Genomic DNA, 27,445 nt, shown 5'->3' on the forward strand with positions numbered 1-27,445 from the left:
CTCGTGAATTACAATCGAATACTTATAGAGAAGTATCGAAGGGCTTCTTTTAATAAGGCTTCATGGGTGGTTGAAAATTTCGTTACATATCACAACTAAACATAAGTGTGAGAAATTGTAATCCAAATTACATGTTTGACCAGTGTAGTTAGGGACAAGTATGCTTTGGAAAAATTTATCAAGTAACGAAGAATCAGATTGATACTCCTACTGAAATCATATTCCATAAAAAAAATATTCCTGGAACTTGTTGGGTAAAAAATGTCGTGGGTTTCGAACATTTTATCAAGACCTCGCAAAAAGAAAGAATATGATTTGGAGTATCGAAAAGTGGTACTGAAACAAATGTTTTGTTAAAATCTGGAACAAAGTTCCCCATGAATTCCTTTATAGGTTCGATATTTTGGGTTTCACTTTCATCATGGTTTCACGAATCCAGATCATTAACATAGAATGTTTACATACCTATAACCTGGTTGGTTTCTACCAGAGATGTCTTGGATATGTGTCTTTGTGTGTGATCATGAAAGAAATTTAGGATTAAAAAGAATGGTTCAAGAATCGAAAGAATCTCTGGTATGATTGGACCAAGCAGTTCACACTTAACTCATGTGAGAAGAGTAAGGTAGCTCGGGAACTAATGTGAATATAGCCTAATTGGGTAGGAAACGTCGTGATGAGAAATTCATTAAGGCTTCGACATACATTGAGTTATGGAGGCTTAGGTTGATATACTACAACATGCTTCTAGGGACATCTTAACTAGTACATAGTTTCGAAGATATACCTTTCCCTCAAGCAGCAGACATGAACCAACAAGAATCTTCGCTAAAAGCTACACAACAAAAATTAAAAGAACTCAAAAATATTTTTGGATTTTTGATTTTTGAAAGAAAATTACAAAAATAAGAAAATCTTTTTGATATTTTTTAGTTAAGAAGAAGAAAGACAAAAATGAAAAATCTTTTTGTTGTATGGTACTTTGTGAATTATAATACAACGAAATTCTCTTCATGTTGATTGCATAATCAAGCAATTGACTTTGAATCCATATGATCTGAGAAGTGCAAGCTACAACAACAATAGATTCTGCTTCTGCTGTGGAAATCGAAACACATGTCAGTTTCTTCGATTGCCATCCCACGAGCTTCCCATCCAAAAGTTGACATCCGCCACTTGTGCTTTTTCGATCTAATTGACACCCACCAAGATCAACATCAAACAATGCTTGAATGAAAAACCCTGTTTTTGAAGGATATCACAATCCTAATGTAACTGTGTCTTTGAGATAGCAAAAAATATTCTTCACAGCAGTAAGATGAGGTTCTCTAGGATTCGATTGGTACCTAGCACAATTGCACACAGAAAACATAATATTAGATTCACTAGCTGTAAGGTATTGTAACGAACCTATCATGCTTCGATACAATGTGAGATGAACAGTTGGTTTATCCAAAGATGGACTTAGTCTTGTTCCAACTGCCATTGGTACACGTAATTTTGAATTGTTCATCATTCCAAACTTCTCAAGCAAGTTTCTTGTATACTTTTGTTGATTGATGAAAATTCCTTTTCTGCTTTGATGAATATTTAATCCTAGAAAATTGTTTATTTTCCCCATCATGCTCATCTCAAACCGACTTTTCATCATATTTTCAAATTCAATTGACAACTGAAGATTAGTTGAACCAAAAATAATATCATCGACATAAATTTGAACAAGCATGAGATGATTCCCAACTTTCCTTCAAAAAATAGTGGTATCAACAAATCCTTGATTAAATTTCAAAGATTTTAAGAAATTAGTAAGATTGGCATACCAGGCACATGGAGCTTGTTGAAGACCATAAACAACTTTGTTTAAAATAGAACAATGATCAGGGTATTGAAAATTGACAAAACTTGGTGGTTGTCCAACATAAACCGTTTCTTCGAGATCTCCATTGAGAAAAGAACACTTCACATCCATTTGATAAACATCAAAATCCTTGTGTATTGCATAGACTAAAAATATTCGAACAGCCGCGAGTCTTACGACAGGGGCAAAGGTTTCTTTATAATCAACCCATTCTTGTTGTGAATATCCTTTTACAACTAGTATAGCCTTATTTCGAATAATATTCCCTTCTTTATCAGTTTCATTTTTAAAATTCCATTTTAATCCTATCACTGACACATCTTTTGGTTTTGGAATTAGATGCTAAACTTTATTTCTTTCGAATTCAGCCAACTTAGATTGCATAGAATCAATCTAATTAGGATCTTCCATAGCAATCTTGACTATTTTTGTTTCAATTTTCTAAATAAATACATTAAACATGCAAAATTGTCGATGTACATTAAGTACCTCATTCTTAGCACGAAGTTGAGCTCTAGTCAAAACTCCATCTTCAGGATTGCCAATAATTTGTTCTTTTGGATGACTTTGCATCCACTTATCCATTGAAGGAAATGCAAGTTCAATGTCCAAAGGTGCATCTTCAAATATTTCTTCAGTTTTAGATCCTTAACTTGGATTTGACAAATTATCATTGATGTCAAGAAATTCATCATTTTGAACATTCGAAACATTTGTATTAGATCCATCTTGCTCCCCCTCGTCAATTATATTATTATCAAGATGCTCCCTCTTGACATCAATGTTCATTCTTTCTCTCTCCCCCTCGAAAGTATGCTCCCCCTCAACTTGAGCAGATGAATTCAAGTGCTCCCCCCTCCGCTTGAACATTCGATGCAATAGGCATACTTTCGTTATTTGTTGATGAAAGTGAATCATTGTGATCCTGAGTAAGAGTGGAATCATCATAATGTTTCGATGCTTCAGGCACTTGATTGTCATCAACATTAACTTTTGCATCAATAGCCCGATATGGAACACAAAATCAAATCATAATCAAAATCTAACAAATTCAAATTTTGAGATTCATTATTTGAGTCATTAATTATTGGTTGTTGTTCAAAGCACTTTTCAACTTGTTTAACATAATAATCATCAAAACTAATATTAAATGTTTCTTTGATTTTCCTGGTTCGTTTGTTCAACGCCATATAAGCAACCGAATTATGAGAATATCCCAAGAATATCCCTTCATCAGCTATCGACTGAAATTTCGAAAGCTTATCCTTGAGATTCATAATGAAGCACCTGCATCCAAAAACATGAAAAAATTTAACATTTGGTTTCCGGTTGTTGATAATTTCATAAGGAGTGATGTTAAAATGGAGATGAATAAAATATCGATTTTGAGTAAAACATGCAGTGGAAACTGCTTCAACCCATAGATATTAAGGAAGATTTGCCTATGTGAGCATTGTTCTTGTTGCCTCGCAAAGTGAACGATTTCTCCTTTCTACAACACCATTCTGATGAGGAGTGTAAGGTGAAGAGAAATTATGACAAATTCCTTTGTCAGTTAAAAATGAAACAAGAACATTGTTCTTAAATTTTGAGCAATTGTCACTCTTGATCTTTCGAACCTTTTTCTTCAAACTCAGTTCAACATGCTTGATTAATTCAATCATTACTTGAGTAGTTTCCAATATGTATCTATTCTTTTTAAGAGTCTCAACAGTCGAGGGTCCACAAAGATCAATGTGAAGAAGTTCCAATGGTTCAACAATCTTTCAATCAATGACAATTGGATGACCTTGTCTGTGTTACTTTCATTGTTCCCAAGTTGCACACGAAGTATCATTATCAAAATTTAACACAGGTAAACCACGAACAAGATCATTTACCAGCAATTTATTCGGATTTCAAAAATTCAAATGAGAAAGCCTTCGATGCCAGAGCCAACTAAGATCAGGTAAAAATTTCGAAAGTAAGCCCACCGAGGGAATCCCACTAATTGGTTTTATGTAAAGAGTGAACATATCACCTTTTATTTTGGATTTAAGCAAAACTTCTTTTGTGTCTATGTACGAAATCACAATTCCTTCTTCATTAAACACTACTTGATTGCCAGTGCCCACAACAAGTTGTGAAACACTTATCAAGTTATGTTGAAGACCTTCGACATAGGCTACCCTATTCACTGTGAATTTCCCATTCGTTACTTTTCCATGTCCTTTGATTTGACATTTTAGATTGTTGCCAAATTTCACTACTCCAACATTCTCCAAATTTCGATAATCACGAAGATATTCCTTTCTTCCAGTCATATGACGAGAGGAACCACTATCAATGTACAATTTTTCATCATATTGCTCGTCACTAAAAACCTGCAATCAATTAAAGAATTTAGGTCCCCAAGGCTCTTTGGGTCCTTGGTGATTATATTAAAAAACATTGTGAAATAAAGATCCTAAAATCCAATTATGAACTTTACATTTGAGACTATTAGTTACGTAAACTTCGTTACTTCGTTAGTTAAAGGCACAAAAATGTAATTATTCACAGGTTTAGAATTTTCATTGGCTTTTGCCTTTTGCTTCTTAGTTTGTTTCTTATTAACCTCTTCTATCGGAATAGCTCTCCATTGTTTGACTGAAGGATTCAAATTCTTGGACGAAGAACTTCCATTCAAAAATTTATTCAAATAATTTTCATAAGCATCCTTGATTTGTTGTTGAGAAAACTTCCCTGATTGAAATGATTTCCCTTTTCCTTCGAGCCAATGGTTGATATTTTGCACATCTATCTTTCCTTTGACATACGAAATTTTAGGAACTTGTTTCACAGGAGGATTGGGAAAATTTGGTTGTTTCGGTGTGAAAGTCACATTTCTTTTAGAATGAAATTTATCAAACTTTTTAGTTAAAAATACCAGTTTCATTTGAGAAGAAAAACGATTTTGATCATTCTTTGTAGTCTTCAAAAATCAGTTTTGTCGTGAAAAATTATTTTGTGAAGACCTTGTTTGATGATTTGAATTGAAATTCTTTTGATTTGAAGTCTGAATATTTTTTTGAGGATTATGAATATTGGTTTGAGAATTTGATTTTAACCCATGAGGTTTGGATTTTAAAAGACCATTTTGTGGTTGAGTTTGAGACAAATATTTTTTATTTAAAGCGAAAATTTTCTTATTTTCAACATGTTCATATGGTTTATTTAGCAAAACAGTCGGTTTCTTTCGTGACTCAATGGTTTGCCAAAAAACTTTCTTTCTTGCTTGTCTCTTCGAAATACCACTTTCTTTTGAAATCTTTTCAATTTGTTCCTTAAACTCTTGAGAATTAATTTTGACATGTTGTGAAACAATATCAACTTGTTTAAAACATCTTTTTAGTTTTCAGATTTTTCAACCCAAATTCATTGTGGATTTTATCACTGAAAAGTGTAAGGGTTCTTTGTTAGATTGGTTTCGACGGTACTTTGGTTTGAGGAAAATCCTTCTTTTGATGTCTTCTTGTTATCCTCTTTAATCATTTTATTAAACTCAGGTTTAATATTATCACAATTTTCTATTGTGACAAAAACCTAATTCGAAAAGATAACCTCATATGAGCATTCGAAATTTGGATACACAAATGTATTTGTTTCAAGGTAATGAGAACCTTTTTCTTTCATAATTTTGTCGAATTTTTCAGTTTCGTCAAAAACCTGATCAACTACAACCCTTGGAATTGTTGTTTCTTTCGGAACATCATCATTATAATCATCACTGTCTGTTTGACTATCTTCGATAGTCACACTGTCAAGATAATGAACTTTCAAAATTGAGGGTAGAGCAGTGTCAATTTTAACCATATAATCATTACATTTTTCTTTGCCTTTAGCCATTGATGTGACATTAATGACAGACAACTAAGAACAATCAATAACTTCCTCTTCTTCAATTTCACTAATATCATCAGAATCATCTTCGATATCAGCAAAATTAGTTTGTGAGTCAGATTTCGAATGCTCATTTATTTTCAAAATCTTTATTTGTTCATATCTGGTCAAGGTTTCATTTACAATATCAACTCATTCATTAGCAAGCAGATATTCATCAATTTTCACTATACTGTATGCATATCTATTATCTGGAGCCATATCGAATTCAGCAATTGTCTTTTCACATTCATAGGAAATATAGTCAATTTTCTCCCTTTCGAATGCTAAAAAGGGAAAAAGTTTCCTAAACATAGTGAAAACGTTCATTTTTACCGACTGGTCTGAAAATGTTCTGAAATGATAAGCAGTTTTGTAAAAGTCACCATAAATTGCAGAAAAATCGTATGAACGTGTGCGATTAGTCCTTAAAACGGTATAGACCTGAACTATTTGCATAATGAACAATTTTGAAATATACGAAGTTTAATTAGGGAAAAACAGTCGGCGAACAGACCACAACTTTTCTGTAGAAAGCTAATTTTTAAGTTTAGATATGTTTTAGTGGCATAACTTGTATTTTTAGTTTGCAAAGCCTTTAGATCATCCAAATAAATTTTTTTTACTTGTATTCCCCCCTAAAAACTTGGAAAAACTCGAAAATGAAGGGGTGTGAACTCACCTTTAGTGGATTTCTTAGTGGATAAAGAGATGAATTTGACAACCCAAAAGTTTCCATATTGTAAAAACCATCCACAGCAATCGAAGTCAAATCCGTTCTGCTAGCTTTCAAACTTTTGGGATAAGTTTGAGTATTTCAGGATTTACACTTAAAGAGATATCAGGAGAGAGGATGCACTAGGGTATTGTGCAACTATGATTTTCCAAAACTCGATGATACTAGAGTTCATTTCCTGAATAAAATATTTTCTGCCAAAAACCCTAGGGGTATATATATGGTTCTTAACCATATTTATTCATTTGTTACATTTCCAACTAGAGAAAACCCGAATTCTCTCTCAAGGATCTTCACCCGATCACCCCTAATTGTAAGTGCTTCAACCCTAGAGTGTATTAAAGTGTAATATATGCCAAGATAACATGAAAATCAGCCAAAAACACCAAGGAAATGGTGTTCACGGCCCAAGATCTTCTTAGACCGTGAACACTAAATTTGAGGGTCAAAGTGTGCCCAATGACCCTCCAAACCTTGGAACTGAACCTAGAGACTACCCATGACTTGTTTAAACCTCAAAATCATTAAGAAACAAGGGCTAGAAGTGAGTTCACGGCCAAGGTTGTTCTTGGGCCGTGAACTCCATTTTATGGTGCCAAAATGCCCTAAATGCCTTCCTTAAGGCAAGAGACTAGCCTAGCACTTTGCCTTGATGTGTTTAGGACTCAAAGCAATCAAAATACCATCACCCATAGGTGTTTACGACTGCAAACACTTGTCAAAGTGGTCTATGGGCTGTAAACTCAAGTTAGGGGTGTTTTGATGCCACAAACACTTCCTAAGGCTTAGACTTGAATTTAGGATGCTTCCTTTTGACCTTTAGGACCCTCATAAACATAAATGGCCATGAGTTTATGGTTCTAAACTCATTTGGGCAGTGAACTCCTAAAAAAACTCCAAAGAATGTGGTTTTTTTTCCTCATCCTAGGGTAGAGCTAAGGTCCCTAAAACATTCCCTAGCCTTCAAACTTGCACTTACACATGAGTAGCCATGAGTTTACGGCCGTAAACTCCCTTGGGCTGTAAACCCATGGTAGTAAACTCATGTGAGCGCCATTCTACCTTCCTTTGTTGAATCACATGTGATTCCAACACTTGGTCAAGGTGTTTCTTAGTCCGGGAAGGTGTTTCCTTTCATATAGATGTTTCAAACACTATATTCATGTCAATATGTGTCCTTATATATCATTTAGGACTTATTGTGTCTCGAGACTTCATTCGTGGAACTTCTCATCCTTACACGCATACCCGTTTGAATCACCCACATCAGGTGACTTCATACCCAGTAATGAATCTTTTAACTATTTTAACTGTTTTAAGGGGAGGAATACAGGTTGAAAACAATGTTAATTGTGTAAATGTTTATTGTTAAACATCTTTCAAATGTTACTTATGTTAATTATAAGTTTCCAAAACATTTCAATAACTCGTTTAAAGTTATGTTACTTGATAGTTATACAAAACTCCGTTTGTACATTAAAAGCATAACTTAGTAGAGAAATGAGTCTTTTCGGTAACAGTCCAAGTAGAGCATTAGTAAACTATTATAGGTATAGTTTAGAAGAATGCTATTTATTACGTGTAGTACAATGAAGCACACAAGGAATCAATACCAGAACAGAACAAACAGTGAAGAGAATCAAACAATAACAAAACAGAACATAACAAACAAGTTAGGTTTCTATAGCATGATAACACAGAAACATGATCTAATTATACCAATGAATCACTAATGCATTAGTGATAGTTATATTGGGTATACATGATCATATAACTTTAATGTGAATTACACGGCTTGCAAGGAATTGCTGGGGTTGCATTTGGTTCCCTCAATCTCTTTACATTGAGAGCGTTTAGTAGGGGTTCTAGCTTTCACATTATGACCATAATAAAACAATTATGTTTTTAGGTTATTAGTACATTCGCAGGTCTTTATAAACGATATCTGTGTACTTACTTTTCCCATTACTTTCATAGAGTGTCGGTACCACTTGAAAGTTGATCTATTTTCTAGTCAAGATAGTTATAAACTAGGGAGAATATACTTTTACATTTGACAAAGGAACAATCAGGTTTAACTCAGAACAGAAGATGCCTTGGTAGAAGGCTATGATTAAAGGTTAGGATCATAATGATAACTTTATGATTCCTTAATGTATACACTATAGAATACATATATGCTAATAGATTCCGACAGCTAATAGGATGTGTGCCTTCCGTTCATTTTTCTATTCTCATTTGATTGTGGTCTTGAACCGAGTTCCCCCAATCTATTATCTACCCAAATATATATATATATATATATATATATATATATATATATATATATATATATATATATATATATGTATTCTTAGTATATATTAAGTCATCATAAGGGTACCAAGTATGGATCAGGTCATAGGACACAGAGTCAACGCACAGTTATTCTAGTACAAAACATACTTATCAAAGTCAGTATTTTTGGTAGACAAAACTAGAGATTTCCCAGAAAAGGGCATAATCCATTTTGTTAAGCCAGTACAGTTTTAGAGACTTTAAGTGAGTTAACTCTATAACACTTAGTTTATACACCATGTTTATATATAAAACTAATATCCGATAGATAGCTAAATGTGTGTTTTTCCCCGACATCATATTCCCGTTGGATGTGGGCTTAGGGAAGATTCCCACAATTAACTATCTACCCGATATCAGATTATATATAGCAGTATAAACAAAGCTATTATAAAAGTAATCACCGTAGTCATTATTTTACTATAAGAAATATATGTTTTCTTAAAAGAACTCTCCATTAGATATAAAGGAACCATTACAAATAACCCCATGAGTAACAAGTGAATACACCAAGGTTATATATGACAACGATCTAACAACCAATGGAATGTGTGCTATCCGCCTTACTTGTTGTTCCCCGTTGGGTTGTGAGTTTAGGGCAGATGCGCACAATCGATTTTTTATTTACTCTAAGTATATATAACTTGTACCCACTTAGTACGCATAGAAGGGCTTGTAGTTTCATATCACTTAACTTCCATTAAAGTAGGAAATATAGGATTTTTTAGAGGAACATGCGAACATTTCAAAACAGAACTTACAACTTACATCACTTGTGCATATACATTTTCAACCACATTTTACAACTTACTCACATCACCAAAATCTTATGAACTCAGCAGCTTAATTGTTGATCAACTCTTTCAAATAACTTGTATTCTCAGGAGACTATTAGATAGGTGCTCGTGCTGGGAATTTAGAAGATGGAGCATTACAGCTTCAAGTCTTGTTTTGTTATTTGTTTATGACTTCTATGTTATGTGAACACACACATTGTAAACACTTTCTTTCTAAATGAAATGGTTTTTCATTACTTTCTTACCATATACATATCTCGTGATACTTGACATGACGTCCTCCACCCCCGAACATTTCCGCTGTTCCGGTTTTGGGGTGTGACAACGAAGATGAAGATCCTCAAGCTTAGAACACTTGAAGACGGTATTACCCAATGCATAATAAAATATATAAATGTGTGTAAATGTAACAAAACTAGTATGAATGTGTAATAAAACAGTAGATTAACGATGAATGCTTACCAAAAATCCTAAGAACCAACTTGGAGGGATGGATCTTTGGAAGACTTGAACTTGTTCTTGAGAAGGTTATGGAGGAAATAAATAATATGAAGTGAGAGATGAAGATGTAGAGAGAGTGGGGGAGAGGTGAATGAAATTTTCAGGGGAGGTAGGTTTGCTTTCTTGTTATTTGATGGATAATTATCTTAGAAACATGTTGGATAATTAGAATAGAAGTATGGTGGTCATTAGTACTTATGCATGGACATATGATGGTTAATTGTATTGATGTTTGTGGTGTAATAGTGAGGTGTCACCCTTTTTGGTATTTCCTTTTCTCTCTCTCTTTTTTATTGTTTGTCTTGACTCCAACCGAAAATCCTAAAGGCTTTTTGACCTTAGAGGCTTCTCAAGGGGGTTTTCAGTTTAGGGTGGCCAAAACGCCCTATGTTCTTAATTGGTTTTTTGGTTTGGAGTGTGTATGAGCTTTTGGACTTCATTGGACCCAATAAGAGAGTTTTCAATCCAATAAGGCCCAAAGGAAATGGGTTTCAGCCTATAGTGTTTGGGCCGAGAATTCTTGGGTCAAGGCCCAAAATTGATTGGGCTTAGCTATTAGATCAAGTTTTGGGCTTGCATGAGGTTATTACTACTTGATTCTTAGTGTATGCACATATGTATTCATATAACATTGTTGTTTTGGACTTTAATAGCTTAATGAAATAAGGTTGCATATAGTGATTGTTTGAACAAAAGTCACAATCTCAACCCTAATTTGCTAATTGTGACAACAATAATATTTAACACAAAAGAGATATCTCACATATCAAAAGAGATTATAGATCATTGCTTACATAGTTCAGAATATCTAGATATTAGTAATATACGTATCTAAATCCAATGACTAACTAATCGAAAAGTGATTCCTTTTGTATGGCTCTCAAACTTCTTTTGAGAATGACGCTTCGTGAATGGGGTTTACTATATTATCATCCGTATGAACCTTCTCAAAGTGTATATTTCCCAATACAATTTATTGACGAATGAAATTGATTTTTTTGTTGAATGTGTCTAGTCTTGTTGGTAACCATCAGGTCTCTTATGTTAGCAATAGCACCGGTGTTGTCACAAAGCATCTGAATGGCATTTTTGATGCTTGGAACAACATTCAAATCATCAAATAATTTCTTCATACAATCAACTTCTTGAATTGCATTAGACGCAACCATATACTCATATTTTGTTGTAGAAAGTGTGACAACTTCTTTCTTTGAACTTTTTCAGCCAGTGGCCATTCGATTAAGTGTGAATATGTATATCGAATGTGATCGTGAGTTGTCTCGATCTGTGTTGAAGCTTGCATCAATGTAGCACCTTACAACAAGCACTTCCTCAACTCCTCCAAAAACTAGAAACATGTCTTTTCTCCTTCTAGAGTACTTAAGTATGTTATTTACAACTATCCAATGTTTTTCACCAGGAATAGCTTGATGCATACTAGTTAGAGTAATATCATATGCTACATCTGGCCTTGTACATGTCATAGCATATATAATTGGAGGTACTGCTGAAGCATGCACTATGCAACTCATTCTTTTGATCTCATCGTTGGTACTAGGGTAGTGTGTCTTAGAAAGAATGGTGCCAAGTAGTATTGTTACAATTCCTCCTTTTGAGTTATCCATTGAAAAGCGTTTTAAGACTCTGTCAATGTATGTACTTTGACTCAGACTAATGAGTCTTTGGGATCTATCTTTATAGATCCTAATACCAAGTATTTATGAAGCATCCCTTAGACCTTTCATTTGAAAGAACTTGCTAATGTAAGCCTTAGTCTCTTCCAATGTTAGGATATCTTTCCCGATCAGTAATATGTCATCGACATAAGAATTAGCAAAAACAATTTGACTCCCACTTGCTTTGGTATATACACATGATTCGTCAATACTTTCTAAGAAACAAAAACTTTTGATATTATCATCAAAATGGTGATCCGAGGCCCTAGACGTTTGTTTCAATCCCTAAATTGACTTCTTTAGCCTACACACCTTCTTTGGGTTATCTGGGCTAACAAAACCTTCATGTTGTTCCATACATATGTCTTCCTCAATATATCCATTAAGGAAAGAGATTTTGGCATCCATCTACCATATCTTATAGTCGTAATATGCAGCTATGGCCATGCTAATCCTAATAGATTTAATCGTGGCAACGGGCGAGAAAGTAACTTCATAGTCCACAACCTGAATTTTAGTATACCCTTATGCAAAAAATCATGCTTTGAATGTTTGTACATTTCTATCCATTTTGATCTTCTTCTTGAAGATCTATTTTCCTTCCAACAGCCCTACTATTAGGATGTAGGTCAACCACGTCCCATACTTGATTCTTATTCATGGACTGAATTTCAATTCTCATGGCTTCAAGCCATTTTTCAGATTTTGGATCGGTAGTATCTGTCTTGAAATTTATCGGTTTACATTGATCCATCAAGAAGGTTTCCTCTTCACAAATGACAAATCGAAATCTGCCAAGTTCCTAACGAGGTCTACTAGAGCGTTGTACAATTAGTGTGTTTTCCGGAATCTGAATGATAATTATAGGTTCAACAATGCTTGTTGATTAATATTCTCAACTAAAGGTTGTGTTTCTCAAATTTATTTGAGATCAATGGGGATTGCACTTGCTTTATGCAAGATAAAATTAGGTTCAAGAAACACTATTTTTCGTGCTATGTACACGTGGTTCTTTTCTTTTTGAAACAAGTAATAGCCCATGGTTTCCTTTGGGTATCCCACCGAGACACACTTTTGAGATCTAGGGTCAAGCATGTTAGAAGTCTCTCTTTTAACATATGATTCACAACCCCAAATCTTTAAGTAAGATATTGATGGAACTTTTCCATGCCGTAACTCGTAGGGAGTCTTACTAACCTTTTAGTTGTGTAACACCCGAAATATTGAGGAGAAGTATTGATATTAAAGCCCAACTCGATTTGGACACAGTTTGTAACACCCCAAATCTTTAGGTTGTTTCACCTTATTTAAAGGCCTTAAGTTCCTTTGGCTGGCCTCCTTATCAGCCTCCATTGTTGTCAAAACCATAAAGCGAATTGTAGCCTCCATTGTCAAGCATTTGAGCCTTGGAAGAAAGTTTGGTGTTCATTTTGGAGCATTGTGAAGGAGTTAGATGATCTTGAAGTTCTAAGCTTGGAGAAGAAGTCTTGGATCCAAAATCACAACCCATGTTGCAAGGAGTTTGAGGTATCAAGTTCTTATCTCGATACCTACATGCTTAGATCTCTTTTTTAGGTTAAATTGTTATGTTCTAGCCATGGTTTGGATGGACGTTGGGATTAGTACGTCCCAAAGCCTTATTCTTTCATATCTAGAGTTTTCATGGACTCTATTGGCATAAAGGTGCCAACTTTATGGATTGAAGAGATTCATGCATTCATTAAGTCTCTTATTTAGCCTTTCTTGAGCATTTGAGCTTCTCCTAGGCATGCATGAATGTAAAGTTGGCAACTTTATGTGGTCTTCTAGATATAGGGTGTCAGATCTAAAATTTAGGGCTTTCTATTTAGAGATTAAGTGCTTAATGGTTGAGCCCTCACTCTTTTAAGCATAGGGTTAGGGTTTGGACCCATTTTGGTGGTTCTTATGGGTAAAGTTGGAAACTTTACCCTTCTAGATATCATTTTGGTCGAGAACTGAGCTTTGGAGCTCTTGGATTCGATGAAGGAAGCTTAATGTATTGATTTGTTGGGTTTTAGGTGAACACGGCGAATTTGTTGGTCAACTCGACGTGTTGTTTTGGTTTTTCCCGTTTCTATATTTATGGAGAAACCCGCTGAGTTGGTTGGTCAACTCGGCGTGTTGGGTCAATATGGATTATGGATCTTGACTTTTTGACTTTTGTCTTTGACCAAATTTGTCCCATGGGGTGCTTGAGGTAATCTTAATTGTAGCTAAGGAAATTATGGGCTTAGGATAAGGCCCATATGGGGTTGGGCCCAATTTGGAAAATTAGGCCATTATTGGGCCTTTGTGGAACTTTTGCATTTAGCCCTCAGTTTGGTTCATGTTGGGTCAGCGGTAAAATGGTCATTTTACCCAAAGTATGGATGGTGGGCCTTAGATTGGAATGCAATTGCTAATTGGATGTTATTTTGATCTTTTAGTTCGGAGCTGTCATCAGGGCAGCAGCTAAGGAATTCTTTTCAGTGAGCTTCAGCATTCGAGGTGAGTCTACTCACTGTTCTATGGGTTGAAGGCATTAATACTGGCCCATTTGGTTTATGCATTGTAAGAAGACCCGGGGATAACCCTTGGCAATTTGTATGAAAAACCAGGAGGCGGTTCCAGGCAACCTGTATGAAAAACTAGATTCTGAACTCTGGCAATTATTATTTCAGTAGTTGTAGGTTGTATGCTAGTGGTCTTTGTGATGCTCACATGGAAGACCAAAAGGTAGTTCCTTGAACTTGTCTATTAGACCCAAGGTTTTGGCCCTTGGCTTGGCAAGAAAGACCACAAGGAGGCTCGTGGCATAATGGCAAGACTATGGATGGCACATAGCACCTTTATTGATTGTGATATATGTATGATAAGTATGGCTCCTTGATATGAATGTTATTTATGGCTCGATTGGTATGTGTGGTATGTCGTTTTGGGGAACTCACTAAGCTTTGTGCTTACGGTTTGTGGTTTATGGTTTCAGGTACTTCCGGATCGAAAGGGAAGGGCCCGACTTTATCGCAGCGCATACACCCGTGTTTTCTGCAATATGTGATCTTTGGGAATGAACTCTGATAATTGTCTTATTTTGAAATGCATTTAAATGTTTGGATAAAGTTACAATGGTGTTTTCATTATAATAAAAATGAAGTTTTTACCCTTGATTTTCGGGATGTTACAAGTTGGTATCAGAGCCTTGGTTTGAGGGATTCGGGTATACTCTCAGGTGTGCCTGAACTCAAATTGAGGGTTTGGTTAAAATTTGTATAAAATAGGCATTTAACTAAAAAGTAATTTCTAATCAAAGAAAGGGGTGTGATGCATGAAATTGGCCGAGCTCAAGTAAGTGGTTTCCAAAATACCAATACACGTTTATTATGATATATGTTATGCTTATGAGAACTGCATGTTAGATTAGGGCTAAGGATTTGCTCGGTATTTCATGGTAGGAGAGATGCCTTTACATGCCTGATTGTATGAGCTTTAGTATCGCATGTTAGTATGTATATATGATAAGTCGATAGAATGGCTTGATTAGAGTATGTTTGTTAGATTTGTTCGTTGTCTGAATGATGCTTGCTTTGTGCTTTATGGGACTCTTAGTGATGTGAATTGACTACTAAGTGAATTTTCTAAGTCACATGTGGCATAGGTTAAATAATCTTAGATTGATGAATGTAAACCTATTACGCAGATCTTGTCTGAGACCAACCGTTCTAGGGTTGAGCCTTTTATTCAAAGGATTATCTAATCTTTGTTACATGTGACTGTAATCATAAGGAAGCCAGTTGACATTGGTGGGTTTCCTTCAGTAGCTGATAGCATGTTGAGGTCGAGAACTTAAGGGAACCTAGGATATGCTTCAGAGGATTAGTGGTACGGTTTAGTGAGTTTTGGGTGCATTGGTTGAGGAAGTGACTTAGAGGATTTGGGAGGATTATTGAGGAAAGTATGGATAGGTGTGGATGCTAGTATTGGGCGTTTACTACTGAAAGCACAGGTTCCATACTCGAATCAGAAAGAGTCTTGAGGAGTCTATGGAGCTTATGGGAGAAGGAATTTGGACATGTTTTGATCATTGGCTAATTGTATTTCAGTTTGGAAATGAGCTCTTAGGGAGGTGTTTCAGGTGTTGGTTCTGGTTCGGGTTCTAGCTCAGGTGCAGGTATTGAGCTGTTAAGCGAGCAGTTGCGGGAGTTCATCTCATCGGAGATGCAGCATTTCAGAGATATTGGATGAGCGTTTGGGTGTGTTCCATGCTTGTGAAGCTCATGCGTTGCATGGAGAGAGGGACCCCATTTTCTGTATGAGGTGGTTAGTGGATATGGTAACGTATTCAAGACGGTTTTCTGCCCCGAGGAGGCGAAGGTCATATATGCTTCCTGCCTATTGAAGGATAGGGCACGGTATTGGTGGGAAGAGGTTGGTAGTGAGCTGGGTGATGATGTTGTTGATGCTATGTCATGGGATGACTTCTCGACCAGGTTCTGAGCTGAGTTTGCACCGGTGATTGAGGTGCAGCAGTTGGCGCATGGGTTTTTAGATCTCCGCTAGACTACCGAGCCTGTGGCAGAGATCACTGCCAAGTTCCGGGATAGGGATTTATTAGTACCGCAGTAAGCAGAAGACGAGAAAATGAATAAGGTTAGATATCATGATATGTTACAGGATGAAATCAGGGAGTTTGTGAGTATTTCAGGGTGCAAGATGCTGAATCATATGGTTTCTAAATCTCAGGAGTGGGAGATCGAGTTGGAGCACCTCGGGAGGTGGGGATCAGATCAGGTACATGTAGTGGAGGGTCCCGGGAAGAGACCCAAGACTTCTAATTAGCGTTTGAGAGGCCAGCAGGGTCGGGGTCAGTGCAACACGTGCGAGAAACTACACGATAAAGTGTGTCATTCCAGGGGTTTGGGCTGCTACAAGTGTGGCAAGGTTAGTCACGTCAGCAGGGATTGTCCTCAAGGGAAAGCCCGTTATGTTTTCACTGCAATTGGATGGACCATAAGAAGGCTGGTTGTCTGATATTTAGGGGCAGAGCAGTAAGTGTGCCTGCTCTGGCTACTTTGAGGATTACCGATGGACGAGAGGGTAGGGCAGGAGCTCCAGCAGAGAGAATTCGAGCTTTCCAGCGTTAGACACGGGAGGTCAAGTCTCCAGTAGGCGATGTTGTGGGAATGTATCTTTTGCTTTCTTTTTGGTTTTATCTAAATTATGTTGTTTGGAATCTTACATCGGTTTTGGGTAAGCGTATCTTTGGTTTATTTCTCTGCTTATGTTTGGGTTATATCTTCAAGAATTATTATATGTCATTTGCATGCCATGAATCATTAGTGGTTTAGTGAAGGGTTGTTTCCCTTATGGTGGGTTTGGAGTGTTCGGTGTTATCTTGGTTTATAGTCAAGATCGGTTCATGGGCATCGTGTGGAAGGTTTATGGTCAGAATTATGCGAGTTAGTTATCCAGTATCTCTCGGTTTCAGTGGTTTTAGCATTGGTTTCGTGTCTTCCTTGTGTTTAATAGCAGGCCTTTGGAGACCCAGGTTGGGGTTCCAATCATGACTCGAATTCAGCTCGGGTGTTGCGTCGAGTGCATGCTTGACTTTGGATGCCTTCAAATTGATAGATTAGCGGTAAGGCTTGGGCGGAAATTGTGGCAAGGTGGAAGTGTTGTAACACTGTGGGGTGGACCGTAGCATTCACTAGTAGTCAGTTAGTGTGGGAAGTATTGTAAGACTGTGGGTGGCCCATAGCATTCATTGGTCCCTATGTATTGGTGAGATTGTGGCAAATCTGTGAACTTCCCACGGATTTCTTCAGATGGTTTAGGCCAAGGTGGGAATGTTCGCAACGCTGTGGGAGGGCCATAACATGTTTGGAATCAGGAATCAGTAGGTCGCGGGAGACCGGGTATGAGATAAGACTACATTTGGTCCTATAACATTCAGTTTAGCTTCGGGTTGGTGTCGTGATAGTTTAGGTAATTATGGCCAGTCGAGGATTTCTTTCAGAAGTCACATGGGGCTACTGTGTGAGTGCCATTTAATTCAGCAACCAGGCGGAAATATGGTACTTCAGATAGTTGGCAGACAATTTGGGACCAGGGATGTCTCGACTGCTTTTCGAAAGCAGCTAAGGAGCTGCGTGATGCTTCGGGTAGTAGTAGTGATTTAGGATTATTGTGTGTGGGTAGCTTGTTGTTCAGGAAATGCTAAGTCACACACAGTGGGATTAAATAATCTCAGAGTAATTGATTTAACCTTGTTACGCAGCTCTCATTTCAGTCTAACCGATGCATGGATGAATCTTCTACTCGAAGGATTATTTGAGCCTTCTGTCAAGTATAAGTGTCTTGCGGCTGTTTACGGTCATGACTTTGTTTCCTTTGGTCACATCAAGTTAATTGGGGTGGAAGTGTTTTTTTAGTCCATTATTCGATAAGGACTTGGTTCGATTATGTTCTAGTGTGGGCAGTCTGTCGGGGAGTCAGGCCTTTGTTGTATGTATGGCTAGACAAATACCTCAGTATCTATCTATGCTGGAACAAAGTTCTACGGAACGACTAGCTTGTGTGTGTGTGTGTGTCTAAACCTAATTAAGATATTTTGACAGGAACTACTTCCCCTAATCCATCCAAATGAGTAGAATCTCCTGATATGTCTACCCCTTTGGACAGAACAAAAGCTATTTCTAAAAATCAGAAGAGTAAAGGAGTTGCAAGAGAAAGAGGAGAAAGAAAGACAAGCTGCAAAACAAACTATTGTACTACAGAAGAAAGCACTAAGTGGCCTAATGGAGATGAGAAAAAAAATAAACAAAAGAACTCGAGGTTGCAGAAAGAAAAGTTGTCAAAGAAAGAAATGGGTAGAAGAAGAAAGTGCCAAAATCAATGGTCAAACTAAAGAGCTTCTGAAGAAATGGGTTGCAGAAGATCCTCATTCACCACCGATGACTTCTACAACCTTGAAGATGTCTTCCAAAACACTTAGTAGAACAAATCTTAGCTTGAGAGATAATGCTTTTGGGAATGAATTTGATGAGTATGTATCCGAATCCATCAGAGTCATGCCCAACATCTTCGTCAAACCTCGACCTCCACCAAATACAGCTACATCTCAAAAGCCTCCCATGGAACTAGCAGCTTAATCATCAAACTCCATGAAACGGCCATCTCAAGAGTATAAGTCCACAGTTGGATCAAGATACTCTCAGCAAATTTAAATATTCTTGAAGCAAAAGTGGATCTAATCTTAGATCAGCTAGTTAAGCCATTATCGGCTCCGATTTCCCCAGCAGCTCCATCAATCACAACTGAAGATCTTGAAAGAGCTCTTCATAAGGTTATTTTTGAATATTCAAATCATGTAGAATCTCACCTCAAGCATCTTGAATACTTTCATGTTTCCATCACTTTTATCCTCAAAAATATTTGTAAGAAATTTTGGATCATAAGGCTTCAGTTAAAGCCACATTTGAAACCATCTTTGAAACATTGGGCAAACAATATAGTGTTGAAGATGAACAGCTCCGCCATGACCACCTACACTATCACAACAACACTCTGATCATGACAAGTGTTTGTTCTAAACATTCATGACACCGTGGAGATTCACAGTAGTGTCTATGCTTTCTCCGAGAATGTCACTCAGTCGCTTCTCAAAGTCTTCTCTAATCTTGATTATTTGAAGATTGGGTTAGTGAATGAGGTTGGGCCGTCCTTCATGAACGGGAGAGAAGAAGACGAAACCCATATCTCTGTTAACGATGATGAAGAGAAGAAGATACCAGAAGGAGCTGTAATTCAAAATTTATCTGATATGAAAACCCATCAAAGAAAGCCAAAACTCCACCTAAGTCTCCTCCAAAAATTCCTAGCTCTCTAAAGTCACCGCCAAAATCTCCTCCAAATGCTCCTACTCCTCCCAGAGATCTCAGAAAAAGAAAAGACCACTAAAGAAAAAGATATTCCTCTGACCGAGCCCATTTTTAAACATGATGATGTTGATGAAGAAGCAAGAAAGCAACAAAAGTAAGAACAAGAACACCAGGATCGCCTGGCTATAGCTCTTCTACAAGAACAATTTGATAAAGAAAGAGTTTTTCCTCCTTCTTTTTCCAATGAAATTGATGTGGATCCTCTAGTTCATCCATGGAAGTCCTTTATTCAAGTAATGGAAGACAAGGACATCACTCCTTACGAGACTTATGATGCTTCTTCCTTTGAGTTTAGATAGGATCTTCCTATATCACCAAATAGGCAATACTTTCTAATATCCTTCCTCTTGAAACTTTCAAGCCTAGGAGTGATCCTATGTATGATGAAAGACAAAGGGTGGAAAACTTTTATTCAAAGCATAGGCAAAAGATATATGGCATGGAATGGTCCAAAAGAGTCATAATCATAGTCAAAGGATTCAAGTCTCATTTATTCAAAGAAACTTCGTATTACTCCTATGATCTTCAGAGAACAAATCAACAAAAATATTACCTCACCAAAGTAGAATTCCCCATCGCAAACCCCGCTGATCACTTATGTATTGCCAAGGAACTGAATCAAAGGAACCCCTAAAATGAAACTTCCAAAAATGCTTTCATTCCCATCCAAACTTATCTTCAAAGAATATCTCTTGAGACCGCCACCATAGATTTTGAGATAAATTCTTTGATTCCTCTGGATCAATTTGAAGAAATGGACCCAAGTTTTGAAGGAATAGAAGACATAGACTTCAAAATCACTGACACTTCGGATGGAAGTCGTAAAGTTGATTTACTAGATGTTTGTTCAGAAGATTTTTCATAAGGGTATTTGATTTCCTTTATGATGCTTTGGATATTTCAAGAAAATGCAGCTACAGTCACTTAGGGGGGGATTGTTGAACCAAGAAGTAACCCTACGACGAAGATCAACCATAAGTTGATGTCTAAAGGAAAAGTAAACCTGAAGTCAGGTGTCTTCTAAAGATATCTTGTTTAGAAGTAGTTTTGACATACATAAGAAGCTGGCTTATGTTTTGTTTTTTGGTAATAGAAGTTAATTTTTGTTGGTTTGTAATGATTATTGGTTAATAACTAAATTACTTAGTAATTTCATCATCTCTTTTTCAGTAGGTATTTACTTGTAATGACCTTGGAAGATGTCTATAGAAGGGGACCTAGATTGTGGTTCACATTACACCTTTTCAGCAATCCTGCTAGACAATCTATCTCAGAGTAAATCAAGAAAATGCAAAACGAGGTGGTGTGTGCTCTGCAATCATCCTGGGCTCTACCTTTTGGAACTAGAAGCGCCTGAAACATAAACTGAAAACCATATGCACAAAGCCTAGTGAGTTCCCCAAGATACCACATACCATACATAATAAATACACAACGGGCCCCGCTCGATATACAAATATGTCAGTCATCGGGCCCCTCCTGATATACATATAAGGCATATAAACATATAAACATGTGACACATGCAATAATCACAAAGATACATAGCATACAAAGTGCTCATCGGCCCCACTCGGTAAGCATATGAGTCCATAACACATGCAAGAGTCACGCAGACATCTAGCATCCTAACATAATAAACAAGGGCCGACATTGGTGCCTTAGGCCCGGTAAACCTAGTGGGGAAACTCACCTCAAGCTGCGGAATCACACGAATAAATCTTTGGTTGTTGGTTCGACAAATACCCGAGCTATCAATACCAAAAAAATCCAATTAATAATTGGATTCCAATCTATACCATTTTACAGGTTACCTAGTTTGGTCTAAGACTAAGGCCCAAACCTACAATACAAAAGGCCCAATTACCAAAATAATCATCCAAGGCCTAATCGTGACCCAATTTTCCAAGTTGGGTCCAAACCATTTTGTTGGGCTTAGTCCAAGGTCCAAATATATTCCTAGCCCAAAACACTTGAATTCTGATGGCCCAACAGTACCCTAAACATCTAAGCCCAAAAATGGCCCAGACCGAAGATCCAAATGTCTAAAGCCCGACTGGTTAAATACGTGGAGCATACTTAGTACATACGTGTGGCGTACTCACTTTGGGGATTCTACGCTATATGTACCTCCATCTACGCCCAAAGTACTCTTCCATTTGGCCATTTTCCACTTTCCAGCTCTTAATCCATTAATACTTCACTTCAAAACTTAGATGTGACATCCTTGAGATGGCTTATCACGTAAATTTGCCTACTTTACGTGCATGCGTGGCTTAATGAAGCTCTTAAAGCTCAAAAGGATTTAATAGATGACTTAATGCATGCATGAGACCATAAACACCATAAAGTTTGCACCTTTAAGCTTAACAAACTCATAACATGCCTAGATCTAAAAGGATAGGCCCCACAAATGACTTAACTCATCAAACTAACCCAAAAGGGGCCAAAAGCATAAAAACCATGACATGAGGAGATCTAAGCATATACAAGATCAAGGTTGGGACTTTATACCTCAAAAGTAAGCAAAAGATGGAGCTAAACCTAGATCTCTAAGCTTCCTTCCAATGAATGAGTCTTCCACTTCTTCTTCTTTCACATCAAGGAGCATAAACCACCAAAAATAAAGATTAAGGCTCAAGAACACTCAAAGAGGCTTATTAGGGTTCGAGATTAGGGTTTTAGGGAAATGGAGGTTAATAAAGAGGTAGCCCTAGGGACTTAAGGAGTTTATATAGGGTGCAACACCTTAAAATTAGGGTTTCCTCAAACCCCTCGTATGCCCCGCGTACATTCGTGTACACCCCATATACGAGGTACAAATATACGATCCACTCTTTCTTGGTATGCTAAGCGTACCATGTGGTACGCTCCGCATACTAGCTTCACAGCTAGTATGCTCAGCGTATCCTATGGTACGCCCCACGTACTAACCCCAAGGACCAAATTGCAAACAATACATCCCCACATGGTCTAAACCAAAATTCACAATGGACCAAGAGTTACAAATATCCCCCACTAAAATTAGATTTCATCCTCGAAATCATTCGTTACCATCCTAGGCACAACATACAGCCTAGGCAACACAAACACAACCCCAAGCATACAACCTCCCCAAAGGCAACCAAAACCACACCTAGAAGGGCTCTCCAAACCCAAAGATGAATGAATCCTTTCTCAGCCTAAAGCAATCCCATGCAGGATAACCACTTCAACTTAACCTCTAAATCTAAGTCTCTAAATAGTCTGACTCCCCAACAGACCGCCCATACTAAACCATTGCTAATTCCATTCCACTTGTCTTCCAAACTGACTCCTCAACTTCTGACTACCTGAGGTTCCCACTAGAAAACATAATCATACACCACATGATGTTGCCGACAACTTTTCACTTGACCAAAGGGATTTGATATTCCCTCGAGGAATGGCTCATCCTGAAGTTAACAATTACTTGAATATAATGAACGATGCGAGACAAACTCGGAGATAAACCTTCTAGTGTTGAACAAGTTGCTGCTACCTTTAACTGTCGAACCAACACACCGTTACTAAAATCTTGAAATCGGGTACATATCTGACCTCTACACAGATAGAACCAATCCAAAACACAATCACAAGAGCCTGGTCTACTATCAAAACTAAAAACATTGTTTAACCCTAAACCCTTCAACTGATGCCCTTGGCATATAGATATCTTATTTCATATCCTACTAAAATGAAGACCTTGCACATAAACACTTGCGATTCCCAACGCGAGTTCCCACCAAAAACCAACTCGATACCTAATTTGAAACCGGAGATCCAAGGACTTACACTTGCATTTCATCCGAAATCTTTTGATTCACAACAACCCTTTGATAAACCAGGATATATGATCCTACGTCACCGCTGAGACTGCCAGCCTCACACCCGATCCAGCCACTAGTTTCCTAAGAGTCTAATAGACAAGGCTACCCTAGCCTAAGAATCCCTCTACCCCACTTACTGACAAAATTATGATTCTTACTAAACCAAAATCCAATACCTCAACCCAACAGTCTCTATCAGGTCTCACCTACATGGCATAATTAGACAGGCCTCGCATATAGGTCCTACCCAATCTATACCATGGAGCAGGCCACGTCCACAGGTCCCATCCATCTAGAGCTACACGGGCCCGACCCTACCTCGGACCCCAATAGTCCTCTTCCTAAAATAGAGAAATGCTCTCCGACAGTCCTGTATATCTTGCCCAAGGCACGAACTAATCCCCCTTTATACTCAAGACCACCCCAACAATAGTCTACCACAAACTAGTGAATGCTACGATCCCATTACAGTCTTACAACACTTCTAACCAACCGTGGTTATCATCCATGGTCTTACCACAACCGAACCATCTCAACCCCAAATCTCCTTAGTCAAACCCGCATCCGACTGAATTCCAATCATGTGTTTGGGCCATGCTTCGAACCCCAAAGCCTTCATCAAACAAGATTAAGCAGCAAGGCTCTAACACAACGCTCAACCTGGATCCATCCGCTAGCCTGATATACATCCCAAAGAAGAACTCGACCAACTGTTGGAAATTTCCCGTACTCCCAACTTACACAACTTCAATCCAGACGACCACTCGGGTTGTCTCTCCTTCTGATTGGGATATGAAACTTGCCGTAGGTGTACACCCAATCTAGCTCCCAAAAATTTTGATCGATCCTCCCCCACTTGGATTCGTCGAAGCTATCCCATCCCACAAAATTTTATGGATTCCCAACCCATCTTATCTTCATATATATGAACCGACTACGACCTGCGCTTACCAATACTAGCATTCCATTACTAGCCAATCTCCATAATCGACCAACTCTAGCAATACAGAGAATACTCCTCTAAATCTTATCAACTTCGATAATCCCAATCACCTCCCATGATACCGAACCAGATCCTTAAGTCCTTTATGATGGTGACTAAAAACCATAACCCTTCCTCTGAACTGGAGAATCTTCACCCTAACTTCCATCCTCAAAATAATCTTTAAATTCTAACCATCTATTATCCTTGCGATAATAAAATTTACTGGAACTTCCAATGACCAAACAACCCATGTAACTATCACCACCATCGTCTTGCTACCGCTCCTTCCCTACCAACGTTAGTGATTGAACCCAAAGGTTCTTCCATGGACAACTGCCGACCATTCAAGAATAAATGCTAATATGACTGAACTCTAACTTCATTGGATAAATAACCAACTAATTCGACCATAAACCTTCCAAACGATACTCCTGAATTGACCCCACCAACGAATCGAAACAACGACCGAATGAACTGAAACCCACTCAGAGAGATACGACTCACTAATGACTTTTGGCAAGCAAAATAGCATATGGCAATTCTTGATGTTATAGCCTAGACAATAGCAGAGAACCAAGCCAGAGATAATGCTTACCCAAACCAATCTAAAAATCCAAAGCAATATAATTTCTAATAATAATCAAGAAGAAAGCAAAATATAACATACACGAAATAGCACCTAGAGGAACCCTGGTCTCCCCGGATTGACAATGCAGTGCTCAGCTCTTCACAACTGGGGCTCTCGCCCCACCCTCACGACCTTCAGAGATCCATAAAGGAACCGGAGCAGGTACACTGACTATTTCCCCTCAATATTGGACAGTCGGCCTTCTTGTGGCCCATTTGGTTGCACCGAAAACAAAATAGGCTTTTAGCAACCCATGCCCCTAGAACGACAAACCCATCATGCTGCTTCCCATATGTGCTACACTAACCCCGGGCCTACTGTCCCCTCAATCGTTGATCTGAATTCTTGGGTCTCTTCGTAGGACCCTCAGGTGCTTGCACATGCTCTGTCTCCCTCTTTCCCGTGTACTCCAAATCAGTCTCCTACTCCTAGGTTACCCCGACCATTCCCTCATCTGTATGAACAACCAAGGTCCAACCCCCGAACCCAACAACATGCCCAATGATGTCAGGTAACTCCTTGCATAAGGCTCGCAAAAACTCTATGGCTATCTAATCATGGCATCGATTCCCCTAAAAACATGGTGCATAACCCACCTTCGATCCCAGATGACAAGAACTAGCAATAGGATCCTCCTTCCTGAAGGATTCTAGGTCCCCACAAGCTTTAGGCTCCAAATGAGCCCCCAACTTCCCCGCTACAATCTCGTCCTGAAAAGCCCTGACACGAAATTCCAAGAGCTCCAAAATCCCTTCCTTGACCCAAACAAAGATCAAAGGAGTCCATTCCGAAATACCGCGGGTAATCTTTGATGAGATGAACTCCCACATGCACTCATCAATGGGCTCAGCACCAGCACCTGATCCCAATTCCGAACTCGAACCTCCTTCCCGACTGCTGATCCCCATACTCCAAAAACAACATGCAAATGATCAGAACATACTTAAGAATCCTCATCCCCCGGGCTTCCTAGATTCTCTGAAACTTTCCTCGATTCAAATATGGATCGTATGTTTTTAGTAGTACGGGCCCAATACTACCTTCCACACCTATCCATACTTTCCTCAAGAATCGTCCCAAATCCTCTAAGTCGCGTACTCAAACTAATACTCCACCTGATCGCTAAACAACACAACTAAACCCACAGAATCACTTCCTAGGCTTTCATGGGTTCCCGACCTCACCCTGCTATCAGCTGCTGAAGAAGTCCCCATAATGTCAGTTTCCCACCTCATGAATACAATCACATGTAACAAAGCTTAGATAATCCTTTAAGTAATAGACTCGTCCCTACAACGGTTAGACTCAAACAAGAGTTGTGCAATAGGGTCAAATCTATCACTCTGAGATTATTCAACCTTTGTCACATGTGACTTAACATATTCACATAGCAGCCAACTCCCATCACCTAAGTGTCCCACAAAACACAAAGCAAGCAACATTCGTTTAGTAATATTCCAATGCATAGAATAACGAAGAACAACTAATCTCATGATACAACTCATGATGGGAATTTCCACTCTCATTGCTGATTGCATTACACATACAATTATACCAAATCTAGCATCTCATGCTTCCTAGGCTACAAGGCATCACATATCAGGCCAATCTATCACTGACTAATCAGAACTAACATTTAATTCTATAAGCTCAGACAATAGGCATAAAGGGAATCTCTCCTAGCATTCTATCATGCAAACACTAAGCAAATCCTTATCCCTAACAAGCATGCAATTCACAGATTCATATATCAAATCATATCAGATAACATGTATGAGTATTTTGGGAAAAAGTTGTTAGATTTAGTGTCTAAGCCCATAACTATAATTGGTATGTACTTGACCCGAGAGTAGCACGGTCCATTTGGGTTGCATGGCACCGGAACAACTTGTAAGGATGGACTTATGAGAAGAGGATATTTAGGATTTATTAACATATTATAAGTTCTAATATATTAATATGAAATCATATTATTTAATTAGTATTGATCAAGAATAAATTTGGAATTAATTTTGTGATCAAACGAGACTAATTAAATATAAGGGGTTGATTTGGTAAATTATTCATTCTTATGGTGTGGGCCTATGATCCATGATTCCTTATGTTGGGCTAATCCCATGTGACAACCCATGGATGATCCATGGAGGTTTAAACCCATGGATCATGAGGAATGTGGAAGGTCATGGAAATTAGGTTTTACATGGTGTAACCCTAGTTTTGCCACACTATACAAGAGACCCTAA

This window comes from Lactuca serriola, chromosome 4 (assembly GCF_051521515.1).
Source record: "Lactuca serriola cultivar US96UC23 chromosome 4, Lser_US96UC23_V15, whole genome shotgun sequence".
Lineage (NCBI taxonomy): Eukaryota > Viridiplantae > Streptophyta > Magnoliopsida > Asterales > Asteraceae > Lactuca > Lactuca serriola.